The sequence below is a fragment of the Urocitellus parryii genome, chromosome 4 (genome assembly GCF_045843805.1).
Source record: "Urocitellus parryii isolate mUroPar1 chromosome 4, mUroPar1.hap1, whole genome shotgun sequence".
Lineage (NCBI taxonomy): Eukaryota > Metazoa > Chordata > Mammalia > Rodentia > Sciuridae > Urocitellus > Urocitellus parryii.
In genome coordinates, this window is record NC_135534.1 from 11,780,768 (window position 1) to 11,803,643 (window position 22,876).

General features: G+C 56.0%; 1 protein-coding gene and 1 long non-coding RNA gene across 4 annotated transcripts in view; one reads left to right on the top strand and one right to left on the bottom strand.

The window, feature by feature from the left end:
* Dagla (diacylglycerol lipase alpha) overlaps positions 1-15,647 on the bottom strand; it is a 59,472-nt gene extending 43,825 nt beyond the window's left edge. For 2 of the 3 annotated variants that reach the window (XM_026407515.2, XM_026407509.2), the window contains exon 1: positions 15,508-15,647. The gene's annotated coding sequence lies outside the window, so the exon portion shown is untranslated. Of the gene's footprint in view, positions 1-13,569; positions 13,658-15,507 lie in introns of those variants that run through there. The other variant, XM_026407514.2, reaches the window with a different exon arrangement.
* Positions 15,090-22,282, top strand: LOC113195846 (uncharacterized). Its single transcript, XR_003302475.2, has 4 exons — positions 15,090-15,253; positions 19,553-19,715; positions 20,585-20,667; positions 20,797-22,282. It is a non-coding gene; the product is annotated as an uncharacterized LOC113195846 (long non-coding RNA).
* The last annotated feature ends 594 nt before the right edge of the window (positions 22,283-22,876 follow it).

Consider the following 22,876-nt stretch of genomic DNA (forward strand, 5'->3'; position numbering starts at 1 on the left):
GGCAGGGGAGGAAAGCCACTTCACCCAGGGACCCTCTCTGGGAGCAGCCCCTGCTGGCTGGCATGCTGGGGACCTGAGGCCTGACGGTCCTCTGCTAGGAAGTGGGGGTGGTGTGGAGGGGGGAGGCAGCCCCAGGCGGAGGGGGGGGAGGCTGAGAGCTCCATGAGGGGCCATCAGCAGCCCCTCTACTCCCACTAATCCTGCTCTGGGACTCCCTGTCACCACCCAGACACCTTCACAAATAACTCCCGCCTGGCTGAGGCACAGCCAGGCCGAGGGTGAGTCAGCGAGGGAAATCCCAGCTCAGCGCCCACCGCTGGGGATGGTTCCGCTGCTGACACCTACGAGTGGGGCGTCCGGCCCCTCCCGCAGAGGGCGAGAGGCACACCCGGCTCCCCCACCCCGTCCCTGCCTGAGCGCAGCCTGGCAGGCGGGGGCAGGGAGTCACAGTGCAGAGGCTCCTTACAAGTGAGGCTGTGGGCACGTGGCTGCTTCCTCAGGCCTCTGGCCCCTCATCCCTGGCACACTAGTGGGGAGGAGCCCCTGCAGCTCCTGCCTGGGATCTGGCCCCCTGCCCCCTGGAGATATCCTGCTTTCCAGTGTCTTGGTACCCCAGGGTCTCAGCGGACGGAGGCATGAACACCGGCCTCTTCCTGAGGCATGGGCCCAGGCCCCCATCTGCCTGAGCCCAGCACCCCTACTATATGCTGCCCTGGACCCCAAGGAGGACAGAATGGGGATGGGACCCAAGGCCCTGGCCAGGGGTCAATGCCCTGCCTGGGAGGCAAGAGGACAGCAAGGCCAGCAGAGAGACAGGCACAAAACTTCCTCAGAGCAGGATGTCCTGGCCATCTAGAAACACAAACACGGCCACATGCACAAACCTGACAGACCGGTTGGTGCTAGAGGCCACCTCAGTGCCTGCCTGGTGGCTGCCTGAGGGTGCAGGAGAGATCACAGCCTTTTGCAGCTGGGGCTGGATCTGCCTCAGGGGACATTTTGCCTTCTCCAGCCAACTCCTCATTGCTCCACCCCCTTCCAGCCTGATAAGCGCTACCTTCCACTGCATAGGTAAAGGGTGAAGTTCTGAGCACACCCAGCCCACAGCCTGGTGTGGCTCAAGGGCCGGGTCAGGAGAACGGACCCAGGCCTGGGAGCTCCCAGACCAGGAGGTGCTGGTTACACTCAACGGGACCTCAGAAGGAGGCCAACCTCACAGAGCTCACAGGGCCCAGTGACAAGGCAACAAGGAGAGCTGCCACTGCTCAGTCCCAGGAGAGAGGGCGTCCAGAGGGCTGAGCACTGGGCTTCAGGTGGGACTGGCTCACTCTCCTCTCGCCCTGCCCCTGCCCCTGCACATAGCTGGCCAGGCCAGGAAGCAGCACCCCTGTGCAAGAGGACTCCAGCCAGCAGAGGCCGTCCCCACTGCTGTCCTTGAGGCCTGAGCTCAGCACCAGTTGGTTCCCCATCTCTGGCCCTGGGCTGCTTGCAAAGGTAGCTCCTGCAGGTTCCCTGGCAGACAGGGCCCGTGGGGTGCCTCCCTGGCATCAGGCGCACACACATGCTGGGTGTTGCCTGGGCAGGTATCCAGAGCCCCTCTGCCAGCAGGGAGGAGGAGCAGCGGGAACGGAAGCTGTGTTCGGGTCTCTCCAGCCCCCCACCCCTTTGATCTTCAGCTCTGGCTAGGCTTCCCTTCCCCTGGCTCTCCCAGGCCTCTTGCACTTCCCAGGCAGGGAAGTGGGTGTGGGAGAGATCCAGAAACCCATCAGCTACTTTGAAAGAGACTGAAAACATGTGACCACACAAATCTCATGGGTTTACTTAAATGTCTTTCAAACAAATGGTTTGAATGGATTTCTCCCACCCTCCCTCCCCACTGAGCCACTCAATGGAAAACAGCAGCTCAAAGGGCCAGATTCTCAGGGCTGCTGGTGGCTGATGGAAATGGGGTCTCAGACACAAAGCCCAGCGGGGGGCACTTATCATAAAGGCAGCTTTGGCTAGGAGAGAATGAAAGGCAGACACCTGAGAGGAGCCTGCAGAGGGTTAAGGGAGGTCAGCATCAGCCGGGGAAGGCTCAGGCACCTTGGCCTGCAGTCAGAGGGTAACTCTCAAGTCCAGCAGAACCTGTCTCCATTCCGCCTGCCACAGGCAGGGAGGCCTGGCTGCCAGGAGTCAGGGACACAGCGCTGCCCCTGATCAGGCCCTTGCCTGGAAGACCATGCCCTGAGCAGCCACTTGGGTGCAAGCTCTCACTAGGCAGTTGGGATGGACGGTGAGGTCTCCTTGGGCAGCACAAGTTGCTCAGAAAACCAGGCAGGGGCCAGTTGTGACGACGCACACCTGTAATCCCAGTGACTCAGGAGGCTATGGCAAGAGGATCACAAGTTGAAGGCCAGTCTGGGCAACTTTGTGAGACCCTGTCTCAAAATAAAAAGGGCTGGGGATGTAGCTTGGTGGTAGAGCACCCCTGGATTCAGTCCCTAGTATAAAAAAAAATTAAGAGAAAATTTTAAAAAATCAGATAGGGTAGGAGAGAGAATGGCATGCAACTTCCCAGATGAGAGTTAGAATGGTGCGGGTTGGGGAAATCGCTCAGTTGGCAGAGTGCTTGCCTCACGTGCACAAGGCTTTGGGTTCAATCCCCAGTACCAACAACAACAACAACAAGAGTTAGAAGGGCTCTGGGAAACCAGAGTTCAAGACTCTAATCACCAGAATTTTACAGTGAGGACCCTAAACCCAGAGAGATACTCGACATGCCCAGGTCACACAGCTTTGGGTCTTTGCCCTGTTCTTGGTGTCATTCCAAGCCTTATTCGTCCCACCATTACTTCCCAAGTACATTCCATGTGCCCAGCCTCTGGAATTCAGGTCTGGGGGCCTAGGTGACACCCTGATGAAAGCTGAACTCTGCCCCAGAGCCTTGCTGCTCTCTGTCCCCACCCTTTCCTTTTGTAGATCAGAGGTGGTACCCTTGCCATCACCAGAGACGACCCAGCAGAGAGGAAGTGTGAGAGTGAAGGGTGGGAGCAAGAGGCACAGCTTGCGGTTGAGGGGACAATCACGAAGGTCCTCCAGGCCGAGGAGCAGGGTGCCAGGAATCTGGGCTGCCACTGGCCAGGCAGCCCTTTGGCATCAGGCAGGGCAGGTGGACCCTGGGGAGACTGTGTGCACCTACCCTCTTCTCCTTATCAGATACGTTCTCTACAGAAAATAGAAACCCACCAAGATCACCCAAGAGCCATCTGGGAAAATCGTAACTACTAACATCCTCTTTTTCTCTGGTCCGAATATGGGGCCACTCAGTACCTACCACTTTTTTCCAAGGAATTAGAGAGCGATAAACTTTTCTCTTCATCAAATGCTTTTCGGCCACCATCTTTCCTCCTCAGCACAGAGCAATCCATGTAACTGATGTGCGTGAGTCTCCTCGACCAGCTCCCGCGGGGTTCACGAGACTCTGGCTGTGACAAAACCCCTCTGCAGCTGGATCCGAGGCAGAGCAGCTCTGGGACCCAGGCTTTGGTGGAGCCTGAATGGAGCCTGGTTCTCCCCAGGCAGAGGCAAAGCTTCGTGCACAAGGTGGAGGGTTGGGAGTACTGGCTCTGCCCTCGCGGCAGCTTTCAGGCAGAGAGCAAGTCCCAGTGACGTGCAAACTTAAGTGTTTAAACAGAACCAACTGGTAAATGCAGAGTCCCATGCTCCCACCCAGTAATCCTGAATCAGTGATTCCAAGCAGGGGGCGTGCAGCAGGCCCCATCAGGAGCAGCTGACCACAGGAGAGTTTCAGTGCTGGAGCTAACCAATCTGCACTTGGGAAAAACCTGCTCGGGAGGGTGAGCCCCACATGCTTCCACATGTGTGTGCAAAAGCTGAATGCCTGGCACTGGATGCACAGATTCCTGAGCTCCATCCCAGAGAGGGAGCAGTGGGGTGCTGAGGTTCTTCGTTTCTCCCTGCTCCCAGGCTGGTTCAGGGGCCATACTCTGGCCCAATGTGTGACACCCACGTGTGCACCTGTGTGGGTACTGGTCCGCACAGACGACAGGTACTGTTTGCCTAGCAGAATAATCACAGCAAGCACTTACTAAAGGTCAACTCTATGCCCTCACCACTGGCCACTCAAGGTGTGGCCCATGGATCAGTGGCAGCCAGTTTCTTCTAAGAAATGCAGATCTGGGCCCCACCTGGCCTGAGCTGGAACCTGCATCCCCAAGCTCCTCAGGGGATCTATGAGCCCACTGAAGAAGCGCTATATAGAGTCCTGGATGAGTGACATGTGCCTTACCGTGTCCCCTAATGTTCCTGAGAAGTTCATTATTCCCGATTCTACAGGTGGAAAGCACAGCTGAGGTTCAATTACTTGGTTGAGGATTCATAAGTAGCAATAGCAGGAGCTGGGTCAGGAAGCCAGACCATTTTAACCCAAAATCAAGGCACCCCCGAGGTGTCCTGTTCAGATCCCAATAACCTCTCTCTCTCTCTCTCTCTCTCTCTCTCTCTTTTGTACCAGGGATTAAACCCAGGGGTACTTAGCCACTAAGCAACATCCCCAGCCCTTTTTATTTTTTAATTTTGAGACAGGGTCTCACTAAGCTGCTTAGGGCCTCACTAAATTACTGAGGCTAAACTTTCAATCCTTCTGCCTCAGCCTCCCAAGCGGCTGGGATTACAGGTCTGTACCACAGTGCTCAACACCCAACACCCACTCTTGAGGTGGGCTCACTCTCCAGTTCGAAGATCAAGCTGCAGAGATGCAGGGAAGTCAAAGGAACTGTGAGGCAGCCCTCCCTGGGGACAATGGAGCTGGACTTGACCCCACTGGCCATCTCAGAGCCCCTGATCATTCCCTCACAGCCCATTCTGTCTGCAGCTCTGAGCCGGAGCACAGGGCCAGAGTGGGGGTCCTCCCTCCAAAGCCTGCAGGCTCTGCAGACAGGTCAGGGGCAGGAAGGCAGGAAGCAGGATCTGGGGCGGAGGAACCAGGAGCTCAGTTTGGTCTGGGGACATTCTTTCTTCACAGCCAGACCCAGTTCTGTGTGCCTTTTGAAAGGAAGTAGAGAATAGCTGTGCTCAGCCCAACGAGGCCGGCCTCTTTCAACATTCCAGTTGCTGCCATTTCCAATTACGACTTCAGAGGACTCCTATAATTTATACATCCCAGGATGCACTGCTCCAGCTGCTTTATGAGGGGAGTTCATTACACCATTAAGGTTAAACTTTTATAAAGTACCGGGCAGGTGGTGGGCTGGGCGCCCGGCTTAGTTACCGCTGCCGGAAGTCTGCTGAATAGGGTTCACCTAGGGAAGGGAGGGCACAGCTCTCTAAAGGGACCCCGAAACAGAGAAGGCAGCTCCTGAGGTGCCCAGGCCTCCATTAGCCTGTTTATTAAACTGAGCAGTATAGCAGGCAGGCAGCTAGGCGAACAATCTGGAACAGCTCAGCAGCACTGGCAGGGGGCCTGCGGGGTGAGAGGAGGCCTCTGTGAGTGCCTGAGAGCCACCAGCCAAGGCCAGGGAGGTGTGGGTCTGGGGGGGCAGGCTGGGAGGAGGGCGGCTGCCAGCCCTAGCCTGGCCTGCAGGGAGGAGGCCGGTCTCCTCAGCCAGAAGGCAGCCAAAGGGCCCACCTTTGTCGGGACCTGCTCTTCCCATGACCTGCAGGGTTCCCAGACCTGATGCAGCAAGATGGGGAGAACAAGCAGGAAGATCCTGAAAGCAGGGGCCAGACAGACATCAGAGGCAGACACACGGCCTCTAGAAGATTCCCTCAGTTCTCGGGCTGGGGCTTAGTGGCAGAGCATTTGCCTGGCATGTGTGAGGCCCTGGGCTTGATTCTCAGCACTACATATAAATAAATAAATAAATAAATAAATAAATAAATAAATAAATAAATAAAATGAAAGATCCATTTAGAACTAAAAAATTTAAACAAATAAAATAAAAAGATCCCCTCAGTTCTCCAAGGATGCTGAGACCTTGGTTCTCACCTACACCTCAGCTGGGAAGTAACTGAGCCTCCCTCCTAGGGTCCCCTGGACTGTCTCCAGCACAGGGCCTGGGCTGAGTGTCCCCGGAACAGAAACTGTCATGGTTCTCTGAATTAAACATGTGCGTTCAAGCACCCAGAACTGGGCCTGGTAGGGAGAATGCCCCAGGAAGTGTGTGTTCTTGTGGCTGCTGTCACAGCTGGAATGTTGTTTCTGTGTCAGTCACTATAGTCACTAATGGGAACTCCCAGAGGACTCTTGATGACTTTGCCCTTATTGTTCCCAGCTCCACGCATGAAGCTCAGTATGCAGTAGGCACTTCACAGATGCCCCGGAACCAATGGGTGGATGGGAGATCACAAATGGCAGAACTAATCTCTGCTCCATCTGGCCTCATCCAGAGAAGATGTCGGAGGAAGACCAAGTTCTCTGCAAAGGTATAGAACTAGAACGACCTGACTCGACAAGAGGAAAGCATCCCCACAACTGGTCCAGGGCTCAGAATGCCTGGTCTTCACCACCGCCCCCCCCCCCCCCCCCCCGCTCCAGTGACCATAACGCGAGAAGACCTGCGGGGCCTGGAGCCTCCAGTCTCAGTGGGTGCGTGGTGGCCCCTGAGGCTGGGTCTGCCTCCTCCCCTGGACGCTGGAGGGGCCGGCCAAACGGAAGGCTCCCGGACGCCACGGAGCTCTTGTTTGTCAAGGCTGACTGTGTTTGGGCCATGAGGCCAAGTCGTGACACCCACTCTCTGCATGCAAAGTCTGCCTGACAGGCCATCATCCCACAGTCCAAGGGGCCCAGGGCTTTGTGCAGGGAGGTGCAGAGGGGCTCTGGGGAAGAAACTGGCTTCTCCCAAAGGCCTCAGGAGAGGGAAAGTTAGGCAAAGAAAAGAGCCGGATGGAAGGGGCGCCAAAGGGAAGGAAACCAAATAGGAGAGAAACCAAAAGGCCAGGGGCTGGGAAGCCAGCCTCAGAAAGGGCTGAGTGTGATGAGGGTGAGATGCCAGAGGGACGGCTGGCCTCTGCCAGCTCTGAGAAGGTGCCCAGAGGCTGGAGGGGAAGCCCAGGGAGCTGGCCTGCATCTCAGTAGCAACAGGGGGTCACCTAGCTGCAGAAGAGACAGTGGCAGGAAAGCAAGGGTCCTAAAAGCCTGAGCTCTGGCCTGGACTGACAGAACTGAAAGAAGTGATCAGGACAGTCACGGACAGCATCTGACTCGCACTGAGTGTGCACCGTTCCTGCCCTGGGCAACCCTCCTCTGTGGCCTCATTTGATGCCAGGGTGCTACGTTCTGTTTGAGCTCCTGTTTAGATGAGGAAAATGAGGCTTGGGGAGGTCAGGTGTCCTGTCAAAGTAGCAGTGGACTCAAATGCAGCTGTGTCCTCACGCTGCGCCCATGTCTGAAGGCCTATGCTGTGCTCAGCTTAAGGACAGAGACAGTGAATCAGAAGCAGATAATCAAGGGCCCTGAGGGGTTGCACGTCTTGGAGACAGGCAGTCTTGAGGGGCTGAAGTGGCAGGTGCTCCCCAGGGGACAGGGCATGGGGGGCTATGGGCCCCTGCAGCTGAGACTGAAAGGGCCAGGACAGTTTGCTCAGCTGTGGAGCCCAGGGCTGCCCTGTGGTGATTCCGTGGCCAGCCCAGAAACTGTACCGAGCCAGCTACCCCAGGACAGCGGAGGAGCTGGGATGAAGTGGGAGCTGCTGCAGGGCGTGCCAGGGGAGCCTGATGTAATCCCAGCCTGCAGAGGCGGAAACTTGGGAAATGAAACAAAACGTCACCTAATGGCAGCCCGGCTACAGATTTCCAATGAGCCATGCCAGGCCTGCCGAGCCCCCACCCACGAGCCCCAGGGCTCTGCCCTCCTCTTCAGGGCCCAGGAGGAGCAGGCAACACGGGCGGCCTTCCCCAGCCCCAGCCAGGCTCTGAACTTGCTCTTGCTCTCGGGGACTAGGGCTGGTGAGAAAGCAGAGGACTCTAGCCCACGCCCTGGGAACTCTGACGCCCGGGGAACCCTGCCACCAGGATGGCGGTCTTAGTGCTTACAGGAAAAGGCTCACTCTTCCCCAGGCTTCCACGTGCCTGGAGGGTGGGGGAGGTCAGGCGGCTGCGGGGCAGGCGAGCCATCCTCCTTCCTCACCAGGCAGGCCTGAATCGACCTAGTTAGGCTGAGCGTGGGAGAGGAGAGGGGAGGGAGGGCCCAGGCCCAGGAGGACCCCTGCACTTCATATGACCAGGACCCAGACGGGGAGGGCCTGCTTCAAGGACCTGGGCACTCTTCAGCCAACCAGGATACCAGGCCAGGACCTCCCACTTCTCTCCTGGCCCCACAAGGTCCTCCAGCAAGTTCTTGGCAGCTGGCAAGCCACAGAATTCTCTCACAGCCTGTCCGGGGTGGCCTGGAGAGTGGGGACAGATGTGTCAGCCTGTTATGTACCCAGCCTTAAGCATTCCTGGCCCATATGCCGGCTCTTGAACCTCACGCACACTCAATCCGAACCCTCGGTTAACACAGTGCCTCCCCTGAGTCCCTTCCAGCCAGTAAGGAGAGAGGATAAATACCGTCACTGTTGTCATACCAAGGGGGCAACGGAGGCTCAGAAAGGACCAGTGACTCATCTAAAGTTGCCCAGCAGAGCCAGGAGCAGAATCCAGGCCCAGAATTCCCCACATTCCACACTGTCTCTCTCAAGCCACCCACCCTGTGGGAGGGGACACTCCTGTCCCCACAGCACAGGAGGGAGCCCAGCACAGGCAGGCGGGAGATGACACGGGCTCCTGATAAACACAAACAGGCCCAAGGAGGCAGAGAGAAGGGAATCCCAAGGAAAAATCACACCACGCCCTGAGGATGCAGGCCACCAGCTTCAAGCCACAGAATTCCCGGCAAATGACCCTGGGCACGTTTCTAAGCTTCATCTATAAAATGGGTTCACAGCACCTACCCCTTGGGGTGCTGAGGGGGACGAAATGAGGTGAGGTGTGAGAAGCGCCTAGTGTGGAGCCGGCCCCTGTGTCTGGCACACCGCCCTCTGCCTCTATCCCACCTCTGCAGCAAGGTATGAACTAGGAACACTGGCGCTCCTTAGGTAGACAGCCCTGGGGTCAGTGAAGCAAGGCTTCATGAAGGAGGAGGGCTTCAGCGGGGCCTGGAGGAGAGGAGGGCATGGGTCACTGCATGTCCTTGAGCAGGTAACTCAACCTTTCCTGCCTCCCCCTAAGTTGGGGGAGGGAGGGAGGAGTGACAGGTGTGAGGACTTGAGAGGTCCTCTGCTCTCCATGTTGGATCCAGGCCCTTGGCAGTCACAGGTGGGCACCATTGCTATCACGACTGCTAGTCTGTGACCTCCTACAGACAAGCCTTGTGCCCTCTCTGATCCCCAAACCTGACAGGGTTGACAAAAGCCAAGCATAAGGTCCTGTCCTCAGGAGGACCAAGGTGCAGTTCCAGAGCCCCTGCCACACAGGCGTGCCTGTCCATCAGGGTGCACGTGCTGGAGGTGAAGGGTATATGGTACATGATGAAGGGACATCAATAATAAATTAACCTCAAGGAAGTCTTGGAACATCAATCATAAATTAATTAAATGGCTCCAGGAGAGACAATGACAGGGGCCTACTGGGGATGAATTAGAACAGTGCCTGCGTCAGCTCCCTCGGCCGAGGCCACCTCCCGCCCCCGTGGAAGGCCGCAGACACCTTGCCCAGGAGGCCTCCAGGTGCAGGAATGGCTCTCGGGAGCAGCCCCCAAACCATGCAAAGACAAGCCCCGCTCTCCTCCCACCCGGCCCCCAGCTCGGAGAACTCTCGAACACTGAAAGGGTTTTGATGAAACTTCCCAGAATAGCAACCTCCTGGGCTGAACTCAGGCAGGCGAAATTTCAAGGGGTAATTTGGTGAGAAAATGATCAAACGCCTGGAAACAAGTGCTGGGAACACTGGAACCCCTCAGTGGTCCTCAGGGATGAGAACAGCTTTGCAGGCAGCACAAACAGCCACACAGGGACCCTGGGCGCCTCTGGCTCACCCTCCAGCCCGCACTCCAGGAGTCTCCAGCTGAGAGTCAAGTGGGAAACACATCTCAGGGACACTTGAGGCCCCTGCGCTGGCTCCAGCGTCCCTTCCCCAGGCCCGCCCCCCACTAACTGAGCTGACCAACCTGGCGGCTTCTGCCTCTGGCTGTAACCCCTCCGGCTTTGTCTCTCCCTTTGCTCCCCAGGGTGGAGGGACTCTCCACCTGGGCACTCACAGGTACCTGTCCCTCAGCAGCCCTGGCACCTGCCACCAGACACCTCTTCCTGGGGGCAGCACCAGGCCCACACACTTGCTCAGGACACTTCGGTGGCTGCCATGCTTTCTCTGGTCCTGCAGTCCTGCCCTGCACCCGCTCCGGCTCCTGCTCCCCTCAGCCCCGGCTCCTCGGCTCTTCGGCTCTCACGGCACTGCAAAGGCCCCTCTTCCCACTGTGGCTGCGCTTCCCGAGGGCTACTTTCAGTAGTTCAGCCCTGCTGCTCCTGAGGGCCCCTGACTGCCCGGGTTCAAGTCACTTCCTCCCCTTTGACCTCTATTAGCACCCACTTCTAGAAATTCCAGTGTCTCCTAAAGACAGCCCCAGAGGGCAGACCCAGGCTCTAGGACATCCCACCCCTCTACATGGCCCTCTCCAACCCCAACCCACAGCTGGGGCCCAAGAAATAACTGCACTTCCCAGGCTAACACATTCCTGCATGTGACACATGTGACAGATATGCAGACAGATATGCTGACAGATATGCAGACTTCTGCGCCCCAGGGGCAGGATAGAGCCGCTTCTCCTCACCAAGCCTGGAGCCTAATACACCTTCCTGTGCTAATCTATGCAGATCATGATGTAAGCACTTGCTGCGAGAGATTCTGGCTGCAAGAGCAGAAACATTTACTGAGCGCTCCTTTCATCTGATGGCCCTGCCGCCAGGCAATCCACAGTGGAATTCTCACGATTTTCCTGCGTGGGAAGCGGACTGTCCCCATCTTACAGATAAGGAAACTGAGGTGTGCGGAGGTCGGGCACAGAAGCCACAGCTACAAGGCTGTCCCCTGTCATCCGTGGACTGTCCCCAGCTGACTTCCAGGTGGCTGGAGGAGGGGCTCTGAGGCAGGCAGGCGTATGAGACACCCCCAGGTAGTGCACACACCCCCAGCCAGGGCTTCCTTCTAAGGAATCCTGAGAAAGCAGAAGGGCTCCGCTCAGGAGACCACCACTGAGGGACGAAATCCACCCTCCGGCCTCCCCCAGCCACAGGCTGCCTCCTCCCGCTCCCTCCACTGTTCCCTCCTGCTGCCGCCAGGAGCCCAGCAACGCCCCGCTTCACACACCCACTGACACCAGGCCAGCCAGACACCAGAGCCCACAAATTCCCACGCCACCAGCCGCTCCACGCCCCCTCAGCCCTCACTTCCCACAGACACACTCGCGGGCACACGCGGCTGCACACACGTGCACTTCCTGGGCAGCCTGGAGGGGTGAGCCCAGTCCCTGCTCTCCACCTCGACCTGGTGGAGGCCTGGGTGCTGCTCAAAACACTGCATGAAAACGACACCCTTCCCCTTGGCCACGCTGATCCCCTCCATGTCGCCTCCCTGTGCTCCTTAGCAGCAAAGAAGTCCCCACCAACAGGCAGCCTCCTGGGTCTCCCAGGCCCCACACATGTACGCTTTCCTGTCCGACCCAGAAAGACCAAGCCCAGCTCAAGTCGTTATCAGAAAGGGAAAAAAATAATAATCAAGATAAACAGTTTTCAGCGCTGCCGCGAGAAGGCAACCACATCCTCCAATGTCCTGGGCTCCGCGGTTCCATAAGATCTATCTTCCTCTGACCACACGCTCATTGAGCTCTCCCCCAGCGCCACTTGCCCAGTCCACTGGAGTGTAATGTAGAGCTATTCTGGTGAGAAATTGAACTCATACAGAGTGTTGGGCCAACAGGTGATTAAACGCTGAGGTCCCCCTCTGGCCTGGGAAGAGGGTCAGAGCAGGGAGTGGCTTCCCCTGACAGGCTGTGCCTTCAGCTGTGGCCCTCTGACCCCATGCTCCCAGCACTGGTCAGCATCCTCTAGCCAGAGATGCCTGATTCCCTGGCACCCCTTGAGCAGAGCAGCCGGGCACCATGATTTATGGGGCAGCTGAGAGAGGAAAGGTTGCCAGGAGCTGAGCACAGCAACTTTGGAGAAACATGGATAAAGAAACTGGGAATGGGACCCAGAACGAGAGCTGGAAGCCTCAGCTCCAGACGCAGCTTGCCCTCGTGTCCACTCCTGCGTTACTACCCCTGCCTCAGCTGGAGTCTGTCAAAATCAGCATCTGTGCACAATGACAAGGGCCGGTCACCTGACTGGGCTCCCCACTGCCTCAAGCCCCAGTACTCGGAAGAAAGTTCAGGAAGAAAGCTGGACTCTGCTTTTGGAGAACAGAGGCCAACCCCTCCTCTCAGCGTCTTCTGATCCGCCCCGCCTGCAGCCCAGCTCGGCTGTGCAGAGAGAGTCCCAGCACCCCAAGCAGATGGCAAGGGGTGGCTGAAAAGGGCTCCTGGAGCCCAAAACCATAAGGCGGAGCCACCAATCAGAACAAACAGGCGAGGTGTGCAGGGTGAGCTGAGGGGACATGAGTCCTGGGTATTCACAACAGGGAGGCTAGGCGTCCTCCTTCACGGACTCTGCACTAAAGAGAGCTTTCCAGGCGGAAGCTGAAGTGCCAGCTAACTCCCTCGGGAGGTAGAAAGGCACTGCAGAGTGTTCGGGAGGCCTCCGGCACCCTCAGGCCAACCTGGGAACAACCCAGGAAGCCCTTGCAATGCCAGACCAGTGTCCAAGCGGCAGCCACTGGGACGGGCGAGTCTCACGGCATGGAAAAGTCAGCTCACCCAGCCTGGCCGGCCATGTCCTACACAAGTGGTTCAACCCTGCAGCCTGGTCACAAACCAACAACTCTTCTGTCTTGGGGAGCAAGCTTGGGAAATGGGTTGCTGGCTATGGCAGACATCCACAGGGAATGCTCGAGAACCAGCCTCGGTTCAACAGAAATAGGCTTCCCTGAGCCAGGCCTCCCAGTCCGAAGGTCTGTAATTCAGGTTCTGCAGCCCCTTGTCAGGATCTAGGCTCCTGGTGGCTGAAAGCAAAGCAATTTGCAGCCCGCCTCATCTTCCCCACCTGCGGTGGTCTTTGAGCCAGAAACAGAACCACATCAGGAGAGTTGTCCTTGCAGAATTCACACTACACCTGTGTGCCACTCGTGGAGCACCCTCTAAAGGTGCTCATTGTCCCTTTTCCTTCCCCCATGTGTCTGGGGCATCACCCACTGTCCCCAGTCTCTGCCATTTGGCTTCAACCGCCCTCACAGGATCACCCAGGCCCGGTCCCACTCTGGATGCCCTGACCCACTTTACGTTCTTCAGGCCACAGCCCCCAAATGCTGATGTGACTTCTCCCCACCCCCCACCTCAGAACCCAGAGCCAAGGGGAATTCTCCAGAGAAAACACACTTCCCAATTTTCCCTCCCACACAGGTACCCTAGATCTGTCAGCCGCAGACACCTCCCAGACCTACCCAAACGACGAGAAGTGTCTGCAGCCCAAGCAAAGGGCTTCATCCTGTTTGGGCCACTCCTGCAGGATTCCATAGTTGCTGCGGCCATGCTCAAAACCGTCCTCGGGAGACCTGGGGCCTGGTTTCAGCTCAGTAGCTGACTCACAGTGTCAACAGATCCCACTTTCCCCACCAGCATGTACTCTCAGGGCCTCTAATTCCCCATGACAGGCCTTCAACCTAACGGATCCCTCCCTCCCAAATCACATTCCAGGCCTCCCATTTCCTATGGCCTCGAGCCTCCTGCCCTGGTCTCTTTACCTGAAGAGAATCCCTGACCTTTGTACAGCCTTCTACTGTTTACAGAGGGTTTCCACGGGCACCATCTCCTTTCATTCTCTATGATTACCATCCACCACATAAAGTGGCCCTGAGAGGTAGAGTCACCTGCTCAAGGTCACACAACCAAGATTGGAATTCAAGTTATCTGGCTCCAGATGCACTTCGACAATACTTCACCTTCAGGGAACTCAACAGTCTATCTCCAAACATCCTCCTTAGCATATCAGTGACCACCTGCCACCCTAGTCTCCAATATCCTCAACCTCATCTTTTTGGGCTCCTAAAATGTTTTCCCTGGACCCTCCCAAGCTCACCCCTTTTATTCTCTTGCCCCAGAGGCCACTTCCCCTAAGAAATCCACAAAGACTGGAAGATTTCCCCCACATCCTAAGACTTCTCCAGGGGTCTGGAAACTGCCCCTCTGTGAAGCAGGACACCCTGTGACACTGAGCACAACCCTGACCCAAAGCTTCCCAAAAAGACTGGTGAGGGGAGATGCAATCCTAGCACACTCCCAGTAGCTGCAGAAGCACCTCCCAAGCATCCCATAAATGATCCTCTGGACCCAAAGGTTTCCAAGCATCAAAGAAGAGGAAAAAACTCCCAGATACCCCGGAGTGAACCCACCAACCCCATGAGAAGGAAGAGTCAGGGTACTACAGACAGATGGTGCACCACATAGTCCCCTGACCCACTGACACCTCTCAGCACTTTCACGATTCTCATGACACATTCAGTGACAGGATCTCCACTGAGAACCATCCATCCCTCCTCTCTTCCAGAAGCTGGATGAATACATGCCCCCAGACAACACTATACCTAGGTTAGTCTCTGAGTCACCATCAGGAACCTTGTGGTGGAAGCATCTCCTGGTGTCTCTCTTTCACGTCCATTATAAAGGACACCAAGCTTCTCCAGCTCTCAGTCCACTGTACCCAGCAGGCATTAGAGCTGGGACCTCTCGAACCAAGCAATGCCCCCTCATTATCTCCAGAATGGAAGGGTGGGCATTTACCTTCCCATCCACCCAGAGTCTGAGGGCCACCAATTTCCCCCTCATAGTGCCAGACACTCCTCTGACATTGCACTCAGCCAAGGCCAGTTCTTGAAGGGAGTCATGCCAGGGACTCCTGCCATGCTGAAGACACCGATTCTTCAACCTCCAGTGCCGTCATCCCAGACCATATCAAGTTCAAGGCCAGAACCATCCCAGCACCTAAGCTGTGGCAGCACTTCCTCACGCCCATGCCAGCACCAGCAGTCGACCCACCCTGAACCGTAAGAGGGCTGTGCGCATCACCTACCTGTCCAGAGAGCTGCAACCGCCTCACACCTGGGCGGCTACCACCACGCCAAGGCTGGGGTGAGTCTTCTGACACCCGTGCCCGGAAAACCACACTGCCGGTGCCAGACCCACGTTGCCCACACCCGCGCCATGGGTGTCACCATCCCCACACGGTGCCAGGAGCTCCGCGGACCTCACACCTGCCACTGGCGCGCGTGGCAGCCGCCCGTCGGGCCGGCCACCGCGCGCCCTGGACACTGCCCAGCCCGCCGCGCCGCTTGCACCGCGCCCGCGCCCGGGGCCCAGCCCGCCGCGCCCCAGGCCCCTCTTACCTCCCGCCCGCCGCAGGGCTCGGCCCGCCACCGCCGCGGCCACCGCCACCTCCATCCTGGGCTCCCCAAGGCCCCGATTCACTAACGCCGCTTCCGCAGGGCGCCGGCGCCGGCGCGAAGGCCGCCTCCGCCCCCCGGGGGACGCTGCGTCCTTTACGTAAACCCCACTCCGCCGCCAGCGGTGACCATGGCGACGGCCGTGGTGCGGCAGCGCCCCCTGGCGCCAGGGAGGGGAGCAACGCCGAGGCCCGAGCGATCGGAGCCTTTGGCGGGCGCTGGCCGCGCGTGGGGGCGGTGGGCTGTGGGCTCTGGTCTCCGCCGGGGCTCGAGGGGCAGCCGGGAGGACCAGGCCGGCCGCACTGCAGGTGGAGATGGGAGCTCCCTGGGTCCCCCTCCTTCAGGCCCCGCGTGACCGGGTTTAGCGTGGGAGAGGAAAAAAAAAAGCAAGTAGGATCACTGGAGAACTGGTTCATTGGGAGGGAGGAAAGAGAGATGGGCTCCACCTCCTCGGGGTGACGGAGCAGCTCCTTTAGGAGTCGGAGCACATCACCGCGTGTCCTCCCCTCCACCCCCACACCACCCCTCACAGTGTCCAGCATCGTGCCTGACATCCAAAGAGGCCCTTGGTCAATTCTGAATTTCTGGTAGATGCAGTAAATCGCCCCTCCTGTTCTCCTTCACACACGCCCATTCATTCTGGGCTGTAAGTCGCTTAACACGCCTTCCTGAAAGCTGCTCTTTAGCAGGGGCCCTGCAATGCCCATGCGTAGCGCAGAGCTGAGCGAGTGGGTGGGCACAAACAGAAGCAGAACAGGGGCCCTGCCCTCAAGGAGCTCAGTCTGCTCGGGGAGGCAGACGGATAGGGCTAAGCAGAGCACCGCACGGAGGGCCGACAGAGCCCCTTAGAAAGGACTCTGAAGTGAGACTTGGGGGTGGGTCTGGAAGGTCATGATGATTCAACCAGGTCTCAAAGGTCAAGCAGAAAATCCGTAAGCAGCAAAAAGAGGAGTGCACGCTTCAGGCAGGGGTAGTGCCTCTAACACATTTCCTGAGCCCTATCGTCATCCCAAGGAATCAGGGTGATTGGCTGCGGTTCAGTGTGAGTGGGAGCCACAGGCTGAATATAAAGGGGTGTGTGGAGGTGGAGTCCAGCCTGAAAACTACCTGGACACTTGGCTGAAAGTGAAATTGTGAGCCCAGGACAGTTTCCTGCCGTTGAAGCAGATGCAGCCGCTCCTGGGAGGAGTCTGTGTTATTTATTTATTTTGAAGGCAAACTGTGGCTTAGGTAGAAAAGGAAAATGGGGAGTGGGGACACCTCAAGGAATTCAAGGAGCAGTACAATCCTCCACCACAGTTCAGAAAGGACAGAGATCAGCAGGGCTTTAGGGACTGACTGTAGCAATCACAGTCCAGGGAGCTTTTTACTAGATCATTGCAATTCATCAGAATCAAAAACAGTAGGACTTAATGTCGCCTTATTCAAAGTTCCAAATTTCAGGAAGAAAGAATTATTGGTCCAACGTGGACTGTAATCTATCAGCTATGGCTGGGGCAGAAAGTGTCGTGTAATACAGACCTGTTGGCACATTCTTCCATATTGACAAAAGTCCCCAAAGAAGAAGTCGTGAGTAACCACTCCAAAGATGGTCTCATTCCACCCCTTGGCTGCTCCATGCACAGAAACCCATAGGAGACCATGTTCACGCATGTGCCCACCCCCCATAAATACTCCTCATTCATCCAGACTTCTCCTCACCCAACAAATTCTAATACTCCATGCTCAGCCACTTCCAGAATGATGAGACTACTACTAATTAAGATCTCCCAGTGATGTCTATTCCTCCTCAGGTGCTCAGGTGATCTCATCTGGGAATTCAACAACTGGATTAAAAGGTGCATTTAACAACCACCAGCATATCCTTTGAACTCTTGGAACTCCACATGGTCATTGGCACCACTGGGGAGGTTGTTAGAAATGCAGAATCTCAGGCCCAAGAATCTCAGCCTGTTCACCAGATCCCCGGGTGATTTGTGTGCACATTACAGCTTGAGAAACAAAAAGTTATTATGAATACTGGAGAAAAGGAACAGGAAAGGTAAAAAAGTTTTAAACTGTGATCATTCCAATTCTGAAAAGACAGAGGCTGGAGTTTAGCTCACCCGCACAATGCTTGCTTAGCCAGCCCAAAGCCCTGGATTCCATCCCCAGCATCTGTCCCCTAAGAAAAGACAAAAGAAGTGGTTAATTATTTAGACTCCAGTGACAAACAAGGGCATCCAGGTAGAGGCACATGCTTTATTGTTGTAACTGATGGCAAACTTCTAGAAGGCATTTATGACTTCCTTCCTCTAATTCCTTATTCCTCCGGATTGCCTCCTGCCCCAATCTCATTTGATCAGGGTTCTTTGCCCCCCGTAGACTGACCCAAGTCTTTGTCCTTGAGGGCTGAGCCTTTGGTGATCCCAGCTATAAAGTGTTTCAACAGGCTTCCATTGCATTTACCACCAGTTGCAAGGATGTAGAAGGTACTCCATGAGGACCTTGGGTTCTAGGTTCCACACTTACCCTTAACTATGTGATAGAGATCCCCAAACAGCTGGGCACACTGGCACTCACTACTCAGGATACTGAGACAGGAGGATCACAAGTTCAAGGCCAGCCTGGGCAACTTAATGAGACCTTGACTTAAAGGAAACTAAATAGGGCTGGGGATGTAGCTCGGCGTAGAGCTCCCTGGGTTCTGTCCCCAGTCCTGGGGGCGGGGATCCTCAAGTGGTCAGGTGTTAGTCCCGATTCAGTGGAACCACCACAGTCAAATCCCAGAATTGCCAGCACAGGTAGCAAACCTGTTGATGACGGTGGGGGACACTACCATCACCTCCACCCCTGGTTCTGAGACCCGTTGGAAGAACAGCCTGGTTTTGTAGCTATGAAGCTCCAACGCTGTGGTTTTCTCTTGGAGTCACTTTCAGCCCAGTTCTGACGAAGTTGGGCCAAGGGCCTTTGGAGCTAGTCACCAGGGTCATGGGGAGCCTGGAGCTGGGGAGAAGGACAAGAGTGTGGGCACTGGAAACAATGACAAGCCATAGACTGGTCCTGATCCAGCTGCTGGGCTGCGTTCCCTCTGCTCCGTGCTAAATTCCCACTCTGGCCTCAGTTTCCCTGTGGGTCCCAGTAGGGATAATAACATGGCTCCTCCTCCCAGGGGACTGTGTGGATTAACTAATGAATGAGTGTGACATCGCCTGCTTCCACAAAGGGGCTGATTAAATGCTGAGTGTTGTTATTAGAGGCGATGGAGGGTGTGTGACAGGCAGAGTCGGCTGGAGACGGGAGACAGATAGGCTCCCCTTGCCTCCCCCCACCCCTTCCTTCGCCCGCCAACCCCCCCCCCCCCCCCCCCCGCCACCATGCTCCACTCCGCAAGTCGAACATCTTGCAAGACAAAACCAAGAGGATTTTGGGCACCCCGAAGACAACATATAACTTTTGCGCAATTTCCCCTCTGCTGGAATGTGAGTCACGGTGGAGCTTCATCACGTAATCCATCTCTGACAGCTGGCACAGCTGTACCCGGCTGCAGACCCTCAGCTCCCAGCAGCTGCAGACTGGGATGGTTGGGGCCACTGACTGCTGAGCCCTGTGGCTAGTGTGAGATCATTGCCCAACCCCGGAGGCTGGGGCTTTCACCCCTGAGTGTGGTAGGGTGCTGGCTCCCATCCTGGGTCCTGGCGCCTCTGCTAGGGGTGGGTGGAAGGAATTGCTCAGTGCTGCCACCAGGTAATAAGTCTCCTCTGACAACAGAGGGGAGTGTTGTTTACCCACGGAGCTCCAGCACCGACTCAGCCTGCCTGGGGAGGGGACAGAAAGCTCTAGAGGCTGAGCTGTCAGACTCCCACAGGGAGAGGAACTAGCCGGTTGCAAGGTCTAGGAAATGTGTGGGAATCAGGTCTGGGACACCTGGAGCCATCATCTGGGCACCCCCTGGTAGATTTTCAGACCCCCTTGCCTCTGCAAACAGCTGCTCTCCCTCCGCTGCCAGGCCTCTCCCCTGACTTCCTGGGCTTGCCTACTGCTATGAAGTGACCGGGCTGGATTACTGGGCAAACAGGTTGGACGTGGGGGCTGAACCACATGGCCTTGCTGGCAGTCCAGGGACTGGAAGGTCAGCCACTGCAGATGTACGCCAAGGTCCTGTCCAAGAGGTAAGCCGTTCATTCCCTTCCACCGGAGGGGAGCCTGCAAGCCCGCATCTTTGACCTGAGTTATCACAGTTTGCCGTCCTCTGAGTCTCAACAGATCTACAGGATGGGAACCGGGTGGAGGGTGATGAGGGACACGCTGGAGAAGGTGATAGTGATGGTGGTTTGGTGACAGTGGTGATGACACAGAGGAGAAAGAGGACCCGTGCTTCCAAGGGGACCTTCTGGGAGGTTTTTCCACTTCTGCCTCATCCACCCCGCTGTCCCCCATCACGTGGGTATCTCCAGCACTTTCCCTGCAATGCCCAGAGGGTTGGGAGATCCTCGCCTCTCATTAAACCAGCCTATTTGTAAGTTCTGCTCCCCGGGGGCATCGTAGTAACTAGTTTTTCTCCTTGGGGCACTGGGGAGCTACCAGAGTGTAAACACAGATGTCTCAGGGGAAAGCGTGTGTGCTTACCAACTAGTGTGATTCATCTGCACTAGCTGGACACCAACCACCAGAGTGGAGTCTGTCCTCTGAAAGAAGTCTACCCATCCACCAGGTCACCCACCCACCCACTCATTCTGCCACCCACCTGCTCCTCTACCCACTTGCCCACCCACCCACCCACCCACCCATGCACCTAATCTGTCCCTTCACCCACCCACCCACTCACCCATCCACTTAATCATCTGTCCTTCCATCAGTCCATCTATCTGTCACCCATCCATCTATTCAACTGCCTCCTAAATCATGTCCTATTGATTCTTCCTCCCACATATCTTTGAGCCACCCGCTGCTGTCCATTCCCACCAGGACCCTCCAAGTCCAGGGTGCCTTCAGGGACACTGCAATGGCTCTTTCTTTTCTTCTATTTTCCACTCGGCAGATAGATCAAGCTTTTATAAGTGAACATCAGATGATGTCAAGCCATGGCTTACGACCCTCTTGCAGTTTCCCCTTGCTGGTAGGGTAAGTTCCTTCAGCTGGGGGTATAGCCCAGCACTAGAACATTTTCCCATCCATGGGAGGCCCTGGGTTGGAGCCCCAGCCCCAGAAACAAACACAGACACACATAAGATAGACTCCAATTTTTCTTAGGTACAACATATATGTGGTAAGGCATGCAGCTCGGTGAATTTCTACACACATACATACATGTAACCACGCTGAGATGAAGTTTCAGAACAATTTCCAGGTCTTCATGTCCTTCTACCCCTCAGAAGTGACACTGTTTGAACTTTTGAGCCATGGATTGGTTTTATTTGTTCCTGAACCTCTTGTAAATGAAATCCTGTATTCTGCATCCTTTGTATCTCACTCTCTCTCAACTTCATCTCTGTGAAATCCATCCTGGTTATTGTGGGTAACATTCTTTTTCATGGCAATGCAATATTTTATTGGGTGAAGATACCCTGATTTGCTAGTCTATTCTGCTGTTGACGAATATCAAGTCTTTTTCCAATAAATCTGTGCTATGGTGTGAACGTATGTGTCCTTTCAAAATTCATCTCTTGGAACTTGACCCCCAAGGTGATGGCGCTTGGAGGTAGAGCCCTTGGGAGGTAGTTCTGCCATGAGGGTTCTTCCTTTGTGGGTGGGATTAGCATCCCTCTAAAAGGGTACAAGGGAACTAGCTAGCTCCCTTTGTCCCTTCCGCCACGTAAGGACACGGCAAGAGGCACTGTGTTTGTTTGCTTTTCATTGCTATAACCAAAATACCTGACAGAACAACGTCAGGAAAGGTTTACGTTGGCTCATGGTTCCAAAGGTCTCAGTTCATGGTAGGCCAACTGCATTGCTCTGGGCCGAAGGTGAGGCAAAACATCATGGTGGAAGGGTGTGGGGGAGGGAAGCTGCTCAGCTCATGGCAGCCAGGAAGGAGAGAGAAGAGAGAGAGAGAGAGAAGAAGGGGCCAGGAACAAGATACAGACTCCCCCAAGGCACATTCCCAGGGGCCTGATTTCTCCAACCGTGCCCCACCTGCCGACAGTTTCCACCTCCTCCCAGTAGTTCGAATTGTTAATCCATCAAATGGATTAATCCACTGATGAGGTCAGGGCCTTCGTGATCCAATCACTTCACCTAAGCACCACCTCTGGACATGGCTGCACTGGGGACCAAGTCTTCAACACACCCACTTCGAAGGGACCTTGTGGATTTAAACCCCGGCAGGCACCATCTTAAAGACAGAGAGTCTGAACTTCACCAGACACGCCTCTGCTCGCACCTTGATCTTGGGCTTTCCGACAACTGGAATTTTGAGAAATAAAGTTCCATTGTTGATGAGTTTCTCAGCCTAAGACATTTTGCTGTCCTAGCGGAACCGAGCCTGCTGGAGACACGCTGGTACGAGCCTTTCGGTGGACGTGGCATTGGTTTTCCTTTGATAGCAGGGTAGAGAGAATAATGGTCCTTTGTCCACATCTTAATCCCCGGAACCCATGAATGTATTCGGTTACAAGGAAAAGGATGATCAAGGCTGCGGGTGGAGTTCAGGTTGAAAACCAGCTGACCTTGAGATGGCGACATTATCCTGGATTATTTGGATAGGCCCAGTGTCAACCCAAGAATCCTTATGAATGGAAGAGGGGAAGGAGAGGGACAGAACCAGAGACAGCAGCTTGGGAGAGGCCTGACCAGTCAGGGATGGCTTCAGAAATGAGCCACGGAATAGGGGCTAGAAAAGGCAAGGTGACCGGGCTTCTCCCTTATCCTCCAAAAGGAGCACAGCCAGCTGCCACCCCAATTTTAGCCCAGAGAGACCCGCCTCCGGCTTCTGACCTTCAGGACTGTAAGATAATAGGTTTGTTTGAAGTCACCAAAGTCTTGGCAGTTTGTTGCAGCAGTAACAGGAAACTACTGGAATTGCTGGGTCAGAGACCCAGGGAGAGACTCCACTACCCTGCGTGGCTGGCCGCGCCACCCTGTCCGCCTTCTTCTCCTGCCACTCTCTGCCTGCCCTCCCTCCACAGGGCAGCCCCACCAGGCTTCCGGGACAGCCCTCCTCTGCCCCGCCCTCTAGATAACAGTTCAAAGGACACTTCCAGGAGGGAGCAGGGTCAGGCACACTTCTGGCCCTCCGAAAGCACGCCATCCGGTTTCCCTCAGAGCACTTACCAAGGTTGGCCTCCACCACCTCGTCTTGGTGGTTATTCAACTTTGTCCGCTCAGGCCTCAC